Genomic DNA, 13,560 nt, shown 5'->3' on the forward strand with positions numbered 1-13,560 from the left:
AATGTGAACAAGCACGTAAATGATAAAACCCAAAACCTAGGTGGAATAATGCAATGCTAATAGTTTTTCTCTTCTTTTCTCAGTGCCGAGGATAGAGCCTAGGGCCTCATTCAGGCAAAGCAGTTGCTCTACCATTGAGTTACATTCCCAACTTAGTGTATGGCTAATAATAATATTCTTAACAACACATTTACTTCCCACTCAAACACTCTAAGAAGCCGTGAAAATGTGAGGAGTCTCCCTGAAAGAACAGAAGACTTCAGCAAGTGCCTTGTCTGTTCTCCGAAAGTAGCAAGGGACAGATCTGCAAACTGAACTGTGTGTCTTTTTCTTTCTTTCTAATTTCAGTTTTCTTTCTTCCCCAAACAGAGACTATTTTGTGAGTATGGAGGTGAGCTGACAGAATCGTCTTTCCCTGAAAGTCATGTTGTCCATGGTGGACATAAACCTTGTTCAAGCAACTTCCCCTGAAGTGCTGCTTAGTTCATGTGCCCTCTGGGAACACTCATCCCTTATTGAAACAGTGCTACTTGAGATCCTGTCAGCAGATGTTCTAGATGCTGAGGCTCCTTAGTGAAGGCTCTTACGGACAGAGCAAGGGTCTCTCAAACTGGAGGAATGAGTAGGTGTGTTTTTCTACATAGGTCACATAAACCACTCTTGCACACTCATTAAATTGCTACAGTTATGGGCTGGGGATATAGTTCAGATGGTAATGTGCTTGCCTAGCATGCATAAAGCCCTGGTTTCAATCCCCATTATGGCATAAATGGGGAATAGTGGCACACACCAGTAATGTTTGCAGGACAGAAGCAGGAGGGTCAAATACTCAAGGTTATTCTTAGCAACAATCCACATGCAAGTCCAGCCTGGGATAAATATAGACACCCCCCCTCTCCCTCCGCCCTTCCCTCCCTCTTGCTCTCTGTATATGTATATGTATATGTATATGTATATGTATATGTATATATATAATGTATGTTATATTATATATTATATATACACGCATATATATTGTGTGTGTGTGGGGGGGTGTATCTGCTGCTAATTTCCCATTCCTTCTCTCTAGGAACTTGAGAAAGGCCAAATGTATCTTGAAAAATGGCAGCTGGGTGTGGTGTCACATGCTTTTAATCACAGCACTTAGGAGGCAGAGACAGGCAGATCTCTGTGAGTTGGAGGCCAGCCTGGTTTACAGAGTGAGTTCCAGGACAGCCAGAGCTACATAGAGAAACCCTGTCTGGAAAAACCAAACCAACCCTCCCCACAAAAAAAAACAGGGGGTGAAGTGGGGAATAGCTCCAATGTGAATTTATTGTCTCATGGCCCATGCTAATTTCTCCTTCTTCTTCCAGCTGAATTCTTACCTGTATCCTATATTCTGATGGCTGGACCTTAATTTCCTTTAGGAATTTCCAAGGTTGTCTTGTAGAAGAGAAAATGCCTACCCAAAGCTTACCTTGAACCAGACACTGCTACAAGCATTTTCTGACTTAAGTTTCTAAGCTTTCTGTGATGGAATGATGGGTTTTCACCATAGAACTGCATTATTCCAGGGAGGAACATAAGGCACAGAGCAGAGGAAGAAACAGGCTCTACCCCCACAGTAAGTTAGGGTAGAATCTGAGGACCCAAACCCACAATTAGCTACGGTGCTACACTGCTCTTTAGTACCAGGTACTTGGTCATTGAATCTTACGACGTTCTTCTATCAGTATTATCAGAATGACGCCTGCATCTACTCCCCCATCTCCCCGTGCTACTGCCATAGAAACACAAATCTGTTTAGATAGGGTGCATGGAAGCTGGTACTGCAAGTCCACATCCACAAGGGGCTTTTCACGCTCAGGAGTCATCGCCCGGAACTTGCCATTTTCTCATGACCATCTTTTCCAGACCATCTTACTTAAGTGTCAGGAGACTCTCCGGAGGTGACTAAAAGATTGTACACTTTTTCCTCACCAAATCAATGGGATATTTTCTTTCTTTGGTTATTTATTAATTTATTTATTAAAAATTAGCCTTGGGCCGGAGAGATGGCTTCGGGGTTAAGAGCCTGTACTGTTCTTTCACGGGATCTGAGTTCAGTTCCCAGCACCCGCATGGCAGGACTCAACCACCTGTAACTCTAGTTCCAGGAGATAGGACTCTCTTCTGCTGTCTGTCTGCACCTGTACTCACGTGCACACACACCTCCCCCACCCCCATAATTAGAAAAACAAAATGAAGAAAAGAATGAAAGTCTTACTGGGTATGGTAGCACAGGTCTGTAATCCCTGGATTAAGAGATTGAGGCAGGAGAGAAGCCTAGGCAACATAGTGAAACCCATCACAGAACAAATCAGACTAGAACACACACACACACACACACACACACACACACCCCGAGTTCCATTTTTATATGTGTGTGATATTTTTTACCAAATCCTATAGAAAAAAATAATTGCTCTATATGCCTTATATATCATATCTATCTCCTTGCTTTTCTAAAAATTGAAGCCAACAAATACAGTAGTCAAATAAAAAATAGATTCAGGTTTTTTTTTTTTCAGGATTTATAAACAAGATCAGCACAATTCCAATCCAGAATTCGTTATATGGATATCAATGCTAAATTTCCTTGCAAATTTACCCTTCTATACATTTACAGCACGACAATACATATTGAGAAGACTGTAAGCATCTCCTATGGAAAAACTCACAGCCGATGGAAAATGTTGACTTACGTCTCATCTCACGCAAACATTTTACTGCTGCGCAGGACTGCCCTCTTGTGTTTTCTCTAGCTAAATCATCATCACTTTTTATTGATTTAATGTTCTAACTTTCCTATCTAAAAATAATTTACTCCTAAATAAATTAAATTTAAAACTAAATCGTGAAAAACTGACACAGATCAGTGAAATGAGGTTAACCTCCAACATCATTTATAAAATACGATGGCCTAATATTAAGGAGAGCCAGAATCAAGGAGAAATAGTTATATACCTTATTCCCCCCCAATAATGTCAAAGAATTTCAAGAGCCAGATACTAAGTCCCAATACTACCCAAGTGACAGAAGATGCAGCCAGTTAGCCTACTGGAGAGACTGCCTTAATATCTCCAGTCAGGTTCTCTCTTTGCTCTCTCAGTTACTATGGATATAAAACATTCACATTTTTATTAATTAAAAATTTTTCCTTGTGTATTCAGTGAGCCAAATTTTCTTTTCAATGTTGTCTAATTATTAAAGCAGGTAATCATACATTCCAGTAGAGATGTAAATTTGGTGCACATGCATGCATCCACACATGCATACACGCACATACACACATGGTCACTTGGGTTAAAACAGATGCGCCTTTTCTCTGGTTTGATTCTTGCCTACCCTTTAAGTCTCTGATACAATGTTGCTTTTCTTTGGAAGTCTCAATGGTCCCTGCTGCTCGCATCCTTCCTGGCACAGCTCTCACTAGTGTAATTTTTCTCTGGGTGCTGTTGAAGTCTCTGTGGTGCTGGGGACAGAATCCAGGTACTTGTGCATTCAAGGAGAGTAGTTTACCGCTAAGCTGAATGCTGCACACCCCGGCCTCCCACCCTTAACTCTCCTCTCCTCTTCTTCGTCCACATTTTGAGCTTTGTGAGGGCAGAGCTAAGTTTTCCCTTTTCTCTTGGGCACCCGATAGTGCTCTGCAGGGAAGCAACAGCTGTTCATTCAGTGTAATGGAGCGAGTGAATAAATGAGATATCCTGATCATATCTGACCTCTGCACAACTCCAGCAAAGCATTCCAATAAACAATCATGAAATAAATATTTTTTATAAATAAAATATTTATTTCAATATGAAATAAATATGAGAATCTTGTGATGATGGTGGTCCAGGGGATGCTAGGAATATTGCATCTGGTGTCAATTCCTCAAATTTGTCCTATGTGCCTGTGTATGTCTCTCTCACTACCCCACTCCTCTGTACTTTAAAATTGTTTTTTAAAATGTTTTATGGGGGGGGTCAATTTTGATATATTGACTGATCTCTAATACTTTAGAGACATCTCTAATAATCAATGAATAAAATAGGATTTATTAATGATTACAAATAATCTTTAAAGACACAAGAAAATATTCACTTATTTTAATTAATATTAGCTACTTACTAATTGATGTCCAATATATATTTAATTCTCTAATTAATGAGTGAAAAGTATGCTCAGTGTCTGAACTTTGGACTATTTTTTTTTAATGTACACAATTTTGTTGTTGTTGTTTGAAACAGGGTTTCTCTGTGTACTCCTGGCTGTCCTGGACTTGCTCCCTAGGTCAGGCTGGTTTGAACTCAGATATCTACCTGCCTCTGCCTCCTGAGTGCTGAGATTAAAAGTGTGTGCCATCACCACCCAGCTATATACACAATTATATTCACTGTGAATAAAGCCTGTTTCAGGTTCTCCTTTCCAAAAATATTTTTTAAGTATACAAACTGCATGATTTGAAATAAATTGATATAAAATATATTATGTATTTATTTAAATTAAGATATAGGAAGTAGATAGCTGTGGTGGTGCACTCAGGAGGCAAAGCAGGTGGGTCTCTATGAGTTTGAGGCCAGCCTGGTCTAATATAATTAAGACCTATAATATAATTGTCTTTGAGGGCTAGTCTGTATAAAATGCTTTTTTTTTCTTTAGAGTTTTTCATGTTTTTTCTGAATGAGCATGTATTATGTTTGTTAAAGGGCCAAGAATTGAAAATCTTTATACCAGCATGAATGTCATGACAATTAACCAATTTGCAAATGCATTTGTAAATGAGTTAGAGACTGGGCCAAAGGGATGTGTCAGGCTCTAGGCAGCAGCTCCCACAGCTGGCCAGGAAAAGCCCTTCACCTGCTCGGGTTACCTCGACAAATCTAGGAAGTTGCTTTTCTTTTGCTTAACAATAGGAGCCAGTGATAAGCAAAACCGCTCTCCTCCAAAGCTCCTTGAAGTGCAAGAAGTCAGTGAGGATCAAAGGACCCATTAGCCACTCCCGGAACTTCAAAGGTTTCTCCAGTGGGAACCCTGAGAAGCAGCTGCCCGTCTGCTTCGAGACTTCCATTACTGTGGAGAAACATAACATTACCTAGAAAGGTCACTGCACCAGTCTCTTTCCTCAGGACAGTTGCATTGGCGGTTTTGAACACGTACTAAAATTGAGGTGCAAATCAAAGTATATATTAGGAGTAGAGACCCATCCACTCCAATGAGCACTGTAGTATTTTTTTTTTAGATGATTTGTGTTTTAATGCAACATTCAAGTCTACAAAGTCTACTTAAGTTTTTCAGAGCCTTAGTCCCAGCCTTGAAAAATGTCCTTTTACTAAAACATTTCATGCAGGCTGTAGTGACCTGAAGCCAAAATAATGCAGTCAACCATATAAACTGTTGTTTTATTATAAACATTTCCTCCAAATGTTCATTTTAATGATAAAATCTTATCTGTAAGTTATGGTTTTAAGAAATGTTATCTTTTTTTAAAAGATTTATTTATTTATTTAGAAGAGTTCATCAGATCTCATTACAGATGGTTGTGAGCCACCCTATGGGTGCTGGGAATTGAACTCAGGACCCCCGAAAGAGCAGCCGGTGTTCTTAACCTCTGAGCCATCTCTCTAGCCCCAAGAAATGTTATCTTAAGCCCCAAGTATATCATCTATGTCATAAAAGAAAGTCCTATATAGTTAAACTTAGTTAAATATGTTTATACTAATAGAAAGCTACATTTTTTTCTTTCTTTTTTTTTTTTTTTTTTTTTTTTGTTTTTGGTTTTTGAAGACAGGTTCTTTCTATGTAGCCCTGACTGTCCTGGCACTTACTAGGTAGACTAGGCTGGCCTCCGACTCAGAGACCTACCTGCTTCTGCCTCCCAAGTGCTGGGATTAAAAGCCCACACCACTACCGCCCAGCTGAGAGCTACATTCTTAAAGGATGTAACACAACTCAATCTTGGACCCATAACCTTAGAATAAATGCATTGCACAAAGCATTCCTACCCTTAAGAAATCTTTCATAGGGGCTAGAAACATGGCTTTGTGAGAGAGCACTTGCTGTTCTCATAGAGGACATGTGGTGGCTTACACAGGTCTCTAAACTCCGGTTTCAGGAGTTTTGGCACCCTCTTACAGCCTCCAAAGGCACTCCATGCTCATGATGCACAGACACCCATAAAAATAGACCCATGTCTGATAAAAACTCTTTTCTAGAAGTCACAGACAGACAAGCAAAGGGATGTTCCAAAGAAGTGCGAGCATCGACATCTGAAGCATGGAGGCTGGTTGTTCACGGGGAAGTGTGAATGCCGTGTACACCCAGAAGGAGCGGACTAGAGGTTAGAATGATGCTTCCAGGCACAGGTTACCTTATCTTGAGCACAGCCGCGGGGGGCTAGAAATCACGAGGCACATTTGGGGAACTTCCAACAATTTGTCTCTAAATTTACTCATTCATTAAAAACAATCACCATTAATTGAATATTTTGAGTTGAATTTGTTACTAGAAGAAGAAAATAATGGAAAATGGACTAACATACCAAGAGGGGGAAAAAAGTCCTGAAGGGCATGGCAGGAAGAAATGCCACAGAGGAACAAGGAGCACTGAGGAGGCGAAAGGTCCAGCTTTGGGAACACAGCAGGTGACTATTGCCGAGGGCAGAGGAGAGACACCATCACAACAGTTGAAGGAGGAGCCTGCACTCAAGGGGGACAGGAGCTGTGGTGTGGATTCTTTTGTGATGAAAGGCCATGGGGACAGCACAGAGGAGGGAGACTTTGCAATGGAGCGTGTTTTTCAACTCCGAGGCTCCATTCCCAGCCGAGGCACATGGAACATCCAGGGGGCAACCATGACCGGGAAGGTCCAGAGCCCCTGAAAGAGGCTGCGTGAGTCTCTTGGGTGCCTTCCACCCTCTGGACTGGGGGCAATAGGTGAGGGTGAGTTCAGATACTGTTTGTTGGATAGGGTGGTGTGGGGGACCGGCCCCCACATTTATTTACCCCAGGGACTCTTGAGGAATGAGGGATCCTTATCCACCCGCCAGAGCTTTACTCCAAAGGTCTATTTATAACAATGCCAAGGGGGTGGAGCAAAAGACCTCCCACTTGCTAGTTAGTCAAGTGTAGATCCTTACAAACACCTGGTACCCAGGCCCGTGGTTCAATCATCCTCTTATGCAGTACTGCTGGGTAGTGCCACTAGGAAACCTAGTGGGCTCCAACAGAGTGGCAAGCACAGCTAAGAAATAGTCCACTTTCTTAGTGAAATGGCAGCAGTTGCCTGCGGCTGCATGATAAGCCAGCAGTGATTCAGCTGTGGTCGGAGGAGACTGGCCCCAGAGACTGGCGAACAGTCTCTGAAGTATCTATCAACAGCTAAGGGCACAGCTAACTTGGGGACCAATAATTTTCAACAGCTTTCAAATGAAAGGAAGGTAGTTCTCCCCAAGGCCGCTCACCAGCCCTACCTTCAGGTCTGTAGGCTGGTTATGAAATTAGAACAGGGTAGAAAGTAATGGGAAGAGTGCTGTTTGGCCATAACCCTGTCTGCTTCGGAGGCCTCTGGTCTGTGCCTGCAGCTGAGACTGCCAATTACTGCTCTCACAAGAAGGCAAAAGGTTAAAGGACAGACCACCACCCCAAGCCCTCAGTTCAAAGGAAGAATCGATGTTAATTAAAGCATTTTAAACTGGGAATCTGAGTGTACCAGGTTAGGGAGTAAAATTACGGTTTTACTAATATTCATCCTTCGGCTAAATTGTAACAGCCTTCAGATTTGAGATATGTCCGTTCTTTCCACTAGAATGAAAAAAGTTAAGGACACACACATCCAGCACTTTATGTATAATAGATAAGATTAGTAGGATTAAGAACCACATGACATGTAAAATAAAACTACACAAATACTTAAATTATTCAGCGTTTGTGCCTATGGCACATCGTGTCATCCTGCTGAGTTAAGGGAACTGAAAGCATCTTTTCATTATTAATGTCTTCATTCCCACGGTTGCCATGCAGGTCTGTACGCAGATCAGTTTCTCCTCTAAACCTAGACAAAAATAGAAAAATGTCTTGCTGATAGCGAGACTTGGAAAAGAACTTTTCTTCTTCGGGGGAAATTCCACGAAGTTGCTTTAAGACGTAGTTTTGAAATTGCATTGGTCTTTTTAACTGGTTTAATGAGAAGAGTGTTTTTCTTCTAAAAGTTAAGATGTGCCCTTTTGTTATTCATAAGAGAACAACAAACAGTTGTGTGTGTGTGTGTGTGTGTGTTTTAAGTGGCTATTGCATCATGGAATACTACAAAGCAACAAAAATACCAATTACCCAGGTAGAGGAGAGCTGTATCACTCCCCTGCTCTGAGGCCATTTCTTTTCCTGTGAAGTCTTTGCTCACGGAGGTAGCTTTCTTTGTAGAATTTCACAGCAGGCAGATATGCCTGCAGCATTGTAGTGGATTAGTTCTATTCCTGTGCTACAACAACATTATCGCCATGTCAAGTAAAAAGTAAAAAAGGAAAACTATTTCCTAAGTAGAAAAGTGACTTCCAAGAGATGTCATCTGACCCAGGAGGTCATTACTGAGATTTTAATACTGGATTACAAAGAGAACTCATTGGTGCTCAGATGTCAGAAACAGATTGTCAGATGGCCGATTGTAAAGGAAGCCAGAATTTACTTTGTTACTGTAATAATTCAAGACGGCTGAAGGACTGTGTCAAAAAAGCTTAAGACTCCTTTATGTGTCAGCTGGGAAATACAAAATAACAGCCCCCTGGCTTTAAGGAGGCCTTCACATTCTTAAAAAAATGAAATCAAAAGCAAAACAAAACAAAAAATGAAACCTCACCTTTTTGTAGCATTTTAGTGTGTGTGTGTGTGTGTGTGTGTGTGTGTGTGTGTGCGCGCGCGAGATGAGAGGAGAAGATATGCCTGTCACAGCTCCTGTTTGGAGGTCAGAGGGCAACTATGGGAGTTGTTTCTCTCCCCCCCTCTACGCAGGGCCCTGAGATCGAGTCAGGTCACCAGCTTGGTGGTGACCTCCTAGACCCTATGGACCTTCTCCCCGACCACGATTCTCATTTATTTATTTATTTTTGAAAATAACTTTTGAGAGACAATATCCAATCAGCTCTTCAGCGTGACCAAATTCATTGTCAACTAACAATACAGAAAAACCTTTACGACAAGTTGTCCCTCTTTATTACACTGGGGTCATGTGTGTTTTAAGAGACATCTGTATTCCAAAGAGAAAGGATAAGCCACATTATTCTGAGAGTTTCCCTTAAACATTTCTCCGAAGATTGTGTGACACCATTTGGGTACTGTTCCTTCATGATTTGAACAGATCATGTTCCTTTGGCCAAACTCCCAGATAATGCTTAAGACCTATGTATTTTGAAACATATGTATATATATATACACTGAACTTTTAAGATTTATGTGTATGGGTGTTTTGCTTGCATGTATGTATATATGTGTACCATGTGTATGCCTGGTACCTATGCAGGTCAGAAGAAGGCATCAGATTCCCTAGAATGAGTTATGGATTGTTGGGGGCCACCATGTGAGTGCTGGGAAACCAAATTAGTCCTCTGTAAGACCAACAAGTGCTCTTAACCACTGAGCCATCTCTTCAGGCCCCTATATATGTTTGTTTGTGTGATAGACTCTCACTGTGTAGCCCAGGCTGACTCAAGCTCATGATTCTCTTCCCCAGCCTTCAGAACACAGGCATTATGGGTGGTCAACACTATATCTGGGCCTGAAAAATGTATACCTTTTAACAATGTATTCATATATTTGGAAATATGATTGTTATGATGATTGTATTCTTTTTTCCAAGGCAGGATCTCACCATGTGGCCCAGGCTTAACTTGAACTTGCTATGTAGCAAAGGCTGGCTTTGAACCTGCAACATTCCTACCTCAGCCTCTCAAATGATAGGATTATATGTGTATGCCACTAGGCCCGGGTTTGGAAATTAATTTTATTTTTGTGTTTTTTGAAGAGGAGAGACAGGATTATGTCACACTCATGTATCTCACTTCCCTTTCCTATAAGGTATCAGGAGGGGATGTGCCTTTGTGTTTGAGACAGAGTCTCATGAGGTAGTCCTCTCCAGCCTGGAACTCCATGTATAGACTAAGTTGGCCTTGAACTTGTGGCAATTCCCCTGCTTCTATCTTTTGAGTGCAAAGGTTACCAGTGTGACTCACCAGCTTGGCTTTAGGAAACCTTTCCATGTAAAGGCCTATGGCAACTCAAATAGCCTGTCTTAGTGAGGGTTTCTATTGCTGCAATGAAACACTATGGCCAAAAGCAAGTTCAGGAGGAAAGGAATTATTCAGCTTACATGTCCACACTGTAGTCCATCATTGAAGGAAGTCAGGACAGGTACTCAAGCAAGGCAGGAATCCGGAGGCAGGTGCTGATGCAGAGGCCACGGAGGGGTACTGCTTACTGGCCTCCTCAGTCTGCTTTCCAATAGAACCCAGGACCACCAGCCTAGGGATGGTGCCATCCACAGTGGGCTGGGCCCTCCCACATCAGTCACTAATTAAGAAAATGCCTAACAGCCTCATTTTCTTTCTTTCTTTTTTTTTTTTTTTCAAGACATGGTTTCTCTCTGTAGCCCTCACTCTGTAGACCAGGCTGGCCTCAAACTCACAGAGATCTTCTTGCCTCTGCCTTCCTACTGTCTGGCTGTTGGAGCCCATTTTCAGGTTTCCTAGAGGCTTCTTTACCCAGCAGGTCTGCATAAGAGGATGATTGGGTCATGGGCCTGGGTACCAGGTGTTTGGAAGGGTCTACAATTGGTTATATCTATTAGGGGGAGGTCTTTGTGGCCCGCCCCTTGGCATTGTTGCCTTTTTGAATAAAGTTCTGGGCTGGTGGGTTTTTGACCTAGGCCCTCTCAAGGCTATCCTGTGTTTCTGTGTTTCCTCTCATCATCTAGGTATGGTATCTCTTTTTATCTAAATGTTTCCCACATCTCCCTGATCAAGAGTACCCTGGTCCTAAAAATGGGGGATGGTCCCCCACATCGGGCACAACTGACCCCTTCTCAACTTGACATACAAAATACATCATTATTAAGCCACACCTTTGCTTACTTATTCATCCCCAAGATCTCACATAAAAATATAAATAACTTTACAAGTCCCACAGTTTTTACAAATTCAAACACATTAAAATTTCAGTCCCTTAAAAAAATACCCAATCTATTTTAAAATCCAAATTTTCTGTAAAACTCAAAAAAAGAAAAAGATACTGTATAGGAATAATAATATAAATACATAATATATAATGATAGGAAAGGCCAACTGGTCGACCATAAATAAATAAATAAATGAATAAATAAATAATAAAAAGAAAGATATTTTGAAGTTTAAAGTCTCTCAACTGTGGGCTCCTGTAAAATAAAAAATAAGCTAAGTACTTTATTGCTTCAAGAGGGACGAAGTAGGGCACAATCACAGTCTGAACTGTGCAAAAACCAAATTCCCAACAGTGTAAACAACACAATGTCCAATGTCTGGGGCCCTCATTATCTGGGCTCCTCCAAAGGACTTGGATCATTTTCCCGGCTCTGTTCTCTGCAACACACACAGCTTGTCTTCTAGGGTCCAAATGGCTTCGTTCCATAGCTACTGTGTTCTTGGTGGTTATCTCCAAAATGCTGGGGTTTTCTTCTGTAGCTAGGCTGCATTTTCACCAATAGTTTCTCCCTAGGCTCTCCCGTGGTGCCAAGCTGCAGAGTCTCTGCAGGACCCTCCAATCCTGGGTCTTCAACTGCTACCGTGGCTATACCTTCACCAATGACTTCTCACAGTGCCGAGCCTCAGCTGCTCTCCATGACCCCTTCATACCTTCAAAACTATTCAGTTATCATTACAACCTTGGCCCCCACTGCTTCTGTGTGCTCTCAAGGAAACACTCCCCAGAAGGTTTTACCTCAATAATACTGGTCTCTTAATCACTGATAAATTCTCAGCTCTAAGTGACCAGAATGGCGTATTTTATACAAGCAAAGGTTTTCACTGTAGTCGTTCTGGTATCTTGTTAACCACAGCTGATTCTTCAGTCCCAGCTAACGAGAACCACAAATTCTTAATTCCAATGGTCTGGTAAACTTCCTTCTGAAACTTTGCAAGCCAGGCCTTCATCATCTACACTGCTCTCAGCATCCTTATCTCTCAAGCATCTACAGAAGAGTTCACTGAGCTCTCAAGACTCAAGGCCGTTTCTAGTCTAAGGTTTCAAAGTCCTCCCACAATCCTCCCCAAGACAACAAGCAAGGGGCTGTCACAGCAATGCCCTACCATCCCGACACAAACTTGCCTTAGGGTTTCTATTGCTGTGCTCAAACACCATGACTACGGCGGTTTGAAAGAAAATGCACCCCAAAAGGGAGTGGCACTAAATGGAAGATGTGGCCTTGTTGGAGAATATGTCACTGTGGAGGTAGGCTTTGAGGTCTCATGTATGCCAACATCTTCTGTCATGGAAGCCTACCCCTGAAAACATTAATCACGGGCACACCCGACTAGCTCTATAAACCAGTTTAAATAAATAAAAACTATTTTAATACATTTTATTTTTTAAAAACATACATGGATGTTTTGCCTGTATGTATGCTTGTCTGTGCACCATGTGCATTCCTGAAGTCCTTGAAGGCCGGAAGATCTTGTAGCATCCCTTGGACCTGTAATTACAGACTGTTGTGAACTGCCATATGGGTGCTGGGAATCTAACTCTAGCAGCAAGTGTTCCTACTAGCTAATTCATCTCTCCAGCCCCTACAAACAAAACAAATAACTTGATTAGTATGCATGCGAGTTATGTACATGACCTTTGTGCCTCTGAGCTCAGCTAAGCAGCAAACTACCAGCTGTGGACAGCAGACAGAGGTAAGCCACATGCTCAGATGCATGCTGAGGCTCTAGTCCTCTACACCTGCTTAGCATGCATGTCACAGGAGAGGATCCCGTGAACTCTTTCTCGGTGCTTCTCAACCTAACACAATTACAGTCACAAATTAGTAATGTGCTTCTTAGCCGCCACCATCTCTGTCACTTTTCCCCAGGTGTGCCCGTAGCAGCCCAGCACCTGTTAGTCATTTATGCCTCCAATTTTCGGGATGGAGGAATAGGGCAAAAGGGACTTTGGCAGTCCCAACGGGATAATGAAGTTCTTTCCTATTGCAAAATGCTAGCTTCACAGCTCAATGCTTTAAACTCCCTCTTTTTTCGCCGTCCAGTCGGGGACTTGCTGCCTTTGCAGCGGCTGCTCCCCTGCCCCACGCGCCAGCTCAGAGCAAAAGTTGTAATCGTGCAGCTGCGAAAAGGCTCTGGAAATGGGCTGTCCATAGCCTCGGTCCACAAGCCGCCGCAGCACTCCCAGAGGCGAGGACAGCCCAGGCCAGCCCTGCCTTGCCCTACCCTTCCCTGGAGGCTGCCTGGCGACTTCCGGGGCCAAGAACCCTAGGCTAGAGCCACACCCCCCGGCGCACGGCCTCCCGGAAGCCCTCCGGAGACACCTCGGGCCC

The sequence above is a fragment of the Onychomys torridus genome, chromosome 9, assembly GCF_903995425.1.
Source record: "Onychomys torridus chromosome 9, mOncTor1.1, whole genome shotgun sequence".
Taxonomy (NCBI): Eukaryota; Metazoa; Chordata; class Mammalia; order Rodentia; family Cricetidae; genus Onychomys; species Onychomys torridus.